The following is a 7,265-nucleotide window of genomic DNA, read 5'->3' on the forward strand; positions in this document are numbered from 1 at the left end:
ATATTATAATTTTCGGGTTCCCAGGTGCACGTTTTCAATAACCAGGTGCACGGATGTATAGGGTCCCCCATGGATAAAGGTCCGTGTTAGGTGCTCCATAGCGGGCATGAATTTTGGAACACCGCTAATGTCATTTTAGGTTCCCAGGTGCACATTTTCAATCACCAGTTGCACAGAGGCAGAGAGAAGGATCCTAATCCGCATCCACCGAAATCTCACAAAGTGTCCATAAATCACTCAGGGAGGGCCCATGGATACAGGGCCGTAGTAGGATGCTCCTATAGTGGGCATTAATATGAGAATGACCGAAAAGTGCATTTAGGACCATATTATAATTTTCGGGTTCCCAGGTGCACGTTTCCAATAACCAGGTGCACGGATGTATAGGGTCCCCCCATGGATAGAGGTCCGTGTTAGGGTGCTCCATATCGGGCATGAATATCAGGAACACCGGCAGGTGCACTTAGGACCATGTTTTAATTTTTCAGATTCCCAGGTGCACAGGGATCCTAATCCGCATCCACCGAAATCTCACAAAGTGTCCATAAATCACTCAGGGAGGGCCCCCATGGATACAGGGCCGTAGTAGGATGCTCCTATAGTGGGCATTAATATGAGAATGACCGAAAAGTGCATTTAGGACCATATTATAATTTTCGGGTTCCCAGGTGCACGTTTCCAATAACCAGGTGCACACGGATGTATAGGGTCCCCCCATGGATAGAGGTCCGTGTTGGGGTGCTCCATATCGGGCATGAATATCAGGAACACCGGCAGGTGCACTTAGGACCATGTTTTAATTTTTCAGATTCCCAGGTGCACAGGGATCCTAATCCGCATCCATCGAAATCTCACAAAGTGTCCATAAATCACTCAGGGAGGGCCCCCATGGATACAGGGCCGTAGTAGGATGCTCCTATAGTGGGCATTAATATGAGAATGACCGAAAAGTGCATTTAGGACCATATTATAATTTTCGGGTTCCCAGGTGCACGTTTCCAATAACCAGGTGCACACGGATGTATAGGGTCCCCCCATGGATAGAGGTCCGTGTTAGGTGCTCCATATCGGGCATGAATATCAGGAACACCGGCAGGTGCACTTAGGACCATGTTTTAATTTTTCAGATTCCCAGGTGCACAGGGATCCTAATCCGCATCCATCGAAATCTCACAAAGTGTCCATAAATCACTCAGGGAGGCCCCCATGGATACAGGGCCGTAGTAGGATGCTCCTATAGTGGGCATTAATGAGAATGACCGAAAAGTGCATTTAGGACCATATTATAATTTTCGGGTTCCCAGGTGCACGTTTCCAATAACCAGGTGCACACGGATGTATAGGGTCCCCCCATGGATAGAGGTCCGTGTTGGGGTGCTCCATATCGGGCATGAATATCAGGAACACCGGCAGGTGCACTTAGGACCATGTTTTAATTTTTCAGATTCCCAGGTGCACAGGGATCCTAATCCGCATCCATCGAAATCTCACAAAGTGTCCATAAATCACTCAGGGAGGTCCCCATGGATACAGGGCCGTAGTAGGATGCTCCTATAGTGGGCATTAATATGAGAATGACCGAAAAGTGCATTTAGGACCATATTATAATTTTCGGGTTCCCAGGTGCACGTTTTCAATAACCAGGTGCACGGATGTATAGGGTCCCCCCCATGGATAAAGGTCCGTGTTAGGGTGCTCCATATCGGGCATGAATATCAGGAACACCGGCATGTGCACTTAGGACCATATTTTAATTTTCGGGTTCCCAGGTGCACGGCTATTTATTTTTCCGGCCCAATTCCGTTTTTCCAAAAAATATTAACCATACTTCCCGAAGTGCTAGAGGTCCCATATTTCGTGTGATTGCCTCTCTCACAATGGGCAACAAGTAGAGAATGTAAAAACAAAATGCCCTGGTAGGAACCTATGTTTCCAGTAACATGTACTTTTTTGGCCCAAAATCGGTAATTTTCAGAAAATGATTAAAAATACTTCCAGAGGGGCTACAGGTCCCATCTTTCGTCTCATTCCTCTCTCTCAATGGACAACAAGTAGAGACTGTAAAATTAAAAATGCCCTGGTAGGAACCTATGTTTCCAGTCAAATGTGCTTGTATAGCCCAAACTATAAACGCGTTTTTCTATTAAAAGGTTCTATACAAAAACGCTTTTAATTACATGACATTGCCCGTCTATGTGTGCCCTTTAGTTTAAAAAAACCCCATCCAGATTGGATGTGTACTTTTGATTTATTCACGTTTTGGTGTACCGCCATATAGCCCAACATAGTAACCGGACAGTATGTCATTTTCGGGTTCCCAGGTGCACGTTTCCAATAACCAGGTGCACACGGATGTATAGGGTCCCCCCATGGATAGAGGTCCGTGTTAGGGTGCTCCATATCGGGCATGAATATCAGGAACACCGGCAGGTGCACTTAGAACCATATTTTAATTTTTCAGATTCCCAGGTGCACAGGGATCCTAATCCGCATCCATCGAAATCTCACAAAGTGTCCATAAATCACTCAGGGAGGGCCCCCATGGATACAGGGCCGTAGTAGGATGCTCCTATAGTGGGCATTAATATGAGAATGACCGAAAAGTGCATTTAGGACCATATTATAATTTTCGGGTTCCCAGGTGCACGTTTCCAATAACCAGGTGCACACGGATGTATAGGGTCCCCCATGGATAGAGGTCCGTGTTAGGGTGCTCCATATCGGGCATGAATATCAGGAACACCGGCAGGTGCACTTAGGACCATGTTTTAATTTTTCAGATTCCCAGGTGCACAGAGATCCTAATCCGCATCCATCGAAATCTCACAAAGTGTCCATAAATCACTCAGGGAGGTCCCCCATGGATACAGGGCCGTAGTAGGATGCTCCTATAGTGGGCATTAATATGAGAATGACCGAAAAGTGCATTTAGGACCATATTATAATTTTCGGGTTCCCAGGTGCACGTTTTCAATAACCAGGTGCACGGATGTATAGGGTCCCCCCCATGGATAAAGGTCCGTGTTAGGGTGCTCCATATCGGGCATGAATATCAGGAACACCGGCATGTGCACTTAGGACCATATTTTAATTTTCGGGTTCCCAGGTGCACGGCTATTTATTTTTCCGGCCCAATTCCGTTTTTCCAAAAAATATTAACCATACTTCCCGAAGTGCTAGAGGTCCCATATTTCGTGTGATTGCCTCTCTCACAATGGGCAACAAGTAGAGAATGTAAAAAACAAAATGCCCTGGTAGGAACCTATGTTTCCAGTAACATGTACTTTTTTGGCCCAAAATCGGTAATTTTCAGAAAATGATTAAAAATACTTCCAGAGGGGCTACAGGTCCCATCTTTCGTCTCATTCCCTCTCTCTCAATGGACAACAAGTAGAGACTGTAAAATTAAAAATGCCCTGGTAGGAACCTATGTTTCCAGTCAAATGTGCTTGTATAGCCCAAACTATAAACGCGTTTTTCTATTAAAAGGTTCTATACAAAAACGCTTTTAATTACATGACATTGCCCGTCTATGTGTGCCCTTTAGTTTAAAAAAAACCCCATCCAGATTGGATGTGTACTTTTTGATTTATTCACGTTTTGGTGTACCGCCATATAGCCCAACATAGTAACCGGACAGTATGTCATTTTCGGGTTCCCAGGTGCACGTTTCCAATAACCAGGTGCACACGGATGTATAGGGTCCCCCCATGGATAGAGGTCCGTGTTAGGGTGCTCCATATCGGGCATGAATATCAGGAACACCGGCAGGTGCACTTAGAACCATATTTTAATTTTTCAGATTCCCAGGTGCACAGGGATCCTAATCCGCATCCATCGAAATCTCACAAAGTGTCCATAAATCACTCAGGAGGGCCCCCATGGATACAGGGCCGTAGTAGGATGCTCCTATAGTGGGCATTAATATGAGAATGACCGAAAAGTGCATTTAGGACCATATTATAATTTTCGGGTTCCCAGGTGCACGTTTCCAATAACCAGGTGCACACGGATGTATAGGGTCCCCCCATGGATAGAGGTCCGTGTTAGGGTGCTCCATATCGGGCATGAATATCAGGAACACCGGCAGGTGCACTTAGGACCATGTTTTAATTTTTCAGATTCCCAGGTGCACAGGGATCCTAATCCGCATCCATCGAAATCTCACAAAGTGTCCATAAATCACTCAGGGAGGTCCCCCATGGATACAGGGCCGTAGTAGGATGCTCCTATAGTGGGCATTAATATGAGAATGACCGAAAAGTGCATTTAGGACCATATTATAATTTTCGGGTTCCCAGGTGCACGTTTCCAATAACCAGGTGCACACGGATGTATAGGGTCCCCCCATGGATAGAGGTCCGTGTTAGGGTGCTCCATATCGGGCATGAATATCAGGAACACCGGCAGGTGCACTTAGAACCATATTTTAATTTTTCAGATTCCCAGGTGCACAGGGATCCTAATCCGCATCCATCGAAATCTCACAAAGTGTCCATAAATCACTCAGGGAGGGCCCCCATGGATACAGGGCCGTAGTAGGATGCTCCTATAGTGGGCATTAATATGAGAATGACCGAAAAGTGCATTTAGGACCATATTATAATTTTCGGGTTCCCAGGTGCACGTTTCCAATAACCAGGTGCACGGATGTATAGGGTCCCCCCATGGATAGAGGTCCGTGTTAGGGTGCTCCATATCGGGCATGAATATCAGGAACACCGGCAGGTGCACTTAGGACCATGTTTTAATTTTTCAGATTCCCAGGTGCACAGGGATCCTAATCCGCATCCACCGAAATCTCACAAAGTGTCCATAAATCACTCAGGGAGGGCCCCCATGGATACAGGGCCGTAGTAGGATGCTCCTATAGTGGGCATTAATATGAGAATGACCGAAAAGTGCATTTAGGACCATATTATAATTTTCGGGTTCCCAGGTGCACGTTTCCAATAACCAGGTGCACACGGATGTATAGGGTCCCCCCATGGATAGAGGTCCGTGTTGGGGTGCTCCATATCGGGCATGAATATCAGGAACACCGGCAGGTGCACTTAGGACCATGTTTTAATTTTTCAGATTCCCAGGTGCACAGGGATCCTAATCCGCATCCATCGAAATCTCACAAAGTGTCCATAAATCACTCAGGGAGGGCCCCCATGGATACAGGGCCGTAGTAGGATGCTCCTATAGTGGGCATTAATATGAGAATGACCGAAAAGTGCATTTAGGACCATATTATAATTTTCGGGTTCCCAGGTGCACGTTTCCAATAACCAGGTGCACACGGATGTATAGGGTCCCCCCATGGATAGAGGTCCGTGTTAGGGTGCTCCATATCGGGCATGAATATCAGGAACACCGGCAGGTGCACTTAGGACCATGTTTTAATTTTTCAGATTCCCAGGTGCACAGGGATCCTAATCCGCATCCATCGAAATCTCACAAAGTGTCCATAAATCACTCAGGGAGGGCCCCCATGGATACAGGGCCGTAGTAGGATGCTCCTATAGTGGGCATTAATATGAGAATGACCGAAAAGTGCATTTAGGACCATATTATAATTTTCGGGTTCCCAGGTGCACGTTTCCAATAACCAGGTGCACACGGATGTATAGGGTCCCCCCATGGATAGAGGTCCGTGTTGGGGTGCTCCATATCGGGCATGAATATCAGGAACACCGGCAGGTGCACTTAGGACCATGTTTTAATTTTTCAGATTCCCAGGTGCACAGGGATCCTAATCCGCATCCATCGAAATCTCACAAAGTGTCCATAAATCACTCAGGGAGGGCCCCCATGGATACAGGGCCGTAGTAGGATGCTCCTATAGTGGGCATTAATATGAGAATGACCGAAAAGTGCATTTAGGACCATATTATAATTTTCGGGTTCCCAGGTGCACGTTTTCAATAACCAGGTGCACGGATGTATAGGGTCCCCCCCATGGATAAAGGTCCGTGTTAGGGTGCTCCATAGCGGGCATGAATTTTTGGAACACCGCTAATGTCATTTTAGGTTCCCAGGTGCACATTTTCAATCACCAGTTGCACAGAGGCAGAGAGAAGGATCCTAATCCGCATCCATCGAAATCTCACAAAGTGTCCATAAATCACTCAGGGAGGGCCCCCATGGATACAGGGCCGTAGTAGGATGCTCCTATAGTGGGCATTAATATGAGAATGACCGAAAAGTGCATTTAGGACCATATTATAATTTTCGGGTTCCCAGGTGCACGTTTCCAATAACCAGGTGCACGGATGTATAGGGTCCCCCCATGGATAGAGGTCCGTGTTAGGGTGCTCCATATCGGGCATGAATATCAGGAACACCGGCAGGTGCACTTAGGACCATGTTTTAATTTTTCAGATTCCCAGGTGCACAGGGATCCTAATCCGCATCCACCGAAATCTCACAAAGTGTCCATAAATCACTCAGGGAGGGCCCCCATGGATACAGGGCCGTAGTAGGATGCTCCTATAGTGGGCATTAATATGAGAATGACCGAAAAGTGCATTTAGGACCATATTATAATTTTCGGGTTCCCATGGATACAGGGCCGTAGTAGGATGCTCCTATAGTGGGCATTAATATGAGAATGACCGAAAAGTGCATTTAGGACCATATTATAATTTTCGGGTTCCCAGGTGCACGTTTCCAATAACCAGGTGGAGCATATCAGACTGCTCTCTCTACCACATCTCCGGATTCCTACCGCAAGCTCTGAACCTTTACACCGGATCATCGCAACTAGCTAGCTGCAATCCGAGTGGCTACTCCTGGCTAACGCCTCTGTCCCAAAACAAGCTACAGTTAGCCTTGAGCTAAGCCCATCTCCCGACTAGCCGAAGAGGCCCAACAATACCTCTTTGCCAATTGGCCTGGACCCTTTACTGCCGACACGGAGCCCCGCCGATCCATCACGACTGGTCCGCCGACATAATCGTCCGAGGTGGTTTCAACAGGCTTTTCTGCTGCGACATCGCCAAAGATCCATCTGCTGGCCAAGGCCCGCGAGCTTTCTGAAACGCTGTGTCTCCAGCTCACCCAGCGCATTAGAGCTCCTGTAGCATAATCCTGGGCTACAATTACCCGGGCCCACAACCGGTCTGTCGATGTCACCGCAAGAAGAGGAATAAACAGACTCACCCCATCGCGACGTCCCCCAAAGGTTAGCTCTCTAGCCCTCGCTATCTCCCTGCTTGCTAATTCGGCCTGCTAACGGTTAGCTTGTCTAGCCCGGGCCTACGAACTGTTAGCTTGTT

At 47.1% G+C, this 7,265-nt stretch overlaps 1 long non-coding RNA gene across 4 annotated transcripts; it reads left to right on the top strand.

The window, feature by feature from the left end:
* The first annotated feature begins 382 nt into the window (after positions 1–382).
* LOC127921372 (uncharacterized) lies at positions 383–6,533 on the top strand. Of its 4 annotated transcripts, none has more exons than XR_008108830.1 (3): positions 383–1,046; positions 2,699–2,853; positions 6,125–6,533. It is a non-coding gene; the product is annotated as an uncharacterized LOC127921372 (long non-coding RNA). The 4 variants fall into 4 exon arrangements; XR_008108826.1 differs by lacking the exon at positions 6,125–6,533 and adding an exon at positions 5,473–5,777; XR_008108827.1 differs by lacking the exon at positions 6,125–6,533 and adding an exon at positions 5,153–5,431.
* Positions 6,534–7,265: the final 732 nt, after the last annotated feature.

Source organism: Oncorhynchus keta, unplaced genomic scaffold, assembly GCF_023373465.1.
Source record: "Oncorhynchus keta strain PuntledgeMale-10-30-2019 unplaced genomic scaffold, Oket_V2 Un_contig_22212_pilon_pilon, whole genome shotgun sequence".
NCBI lineage: Eukaryota > Metazoa > Chordata > Actinopteri > Salmoniformes > Salmonidae > Oncorhynchus > Oncorhynchus keta.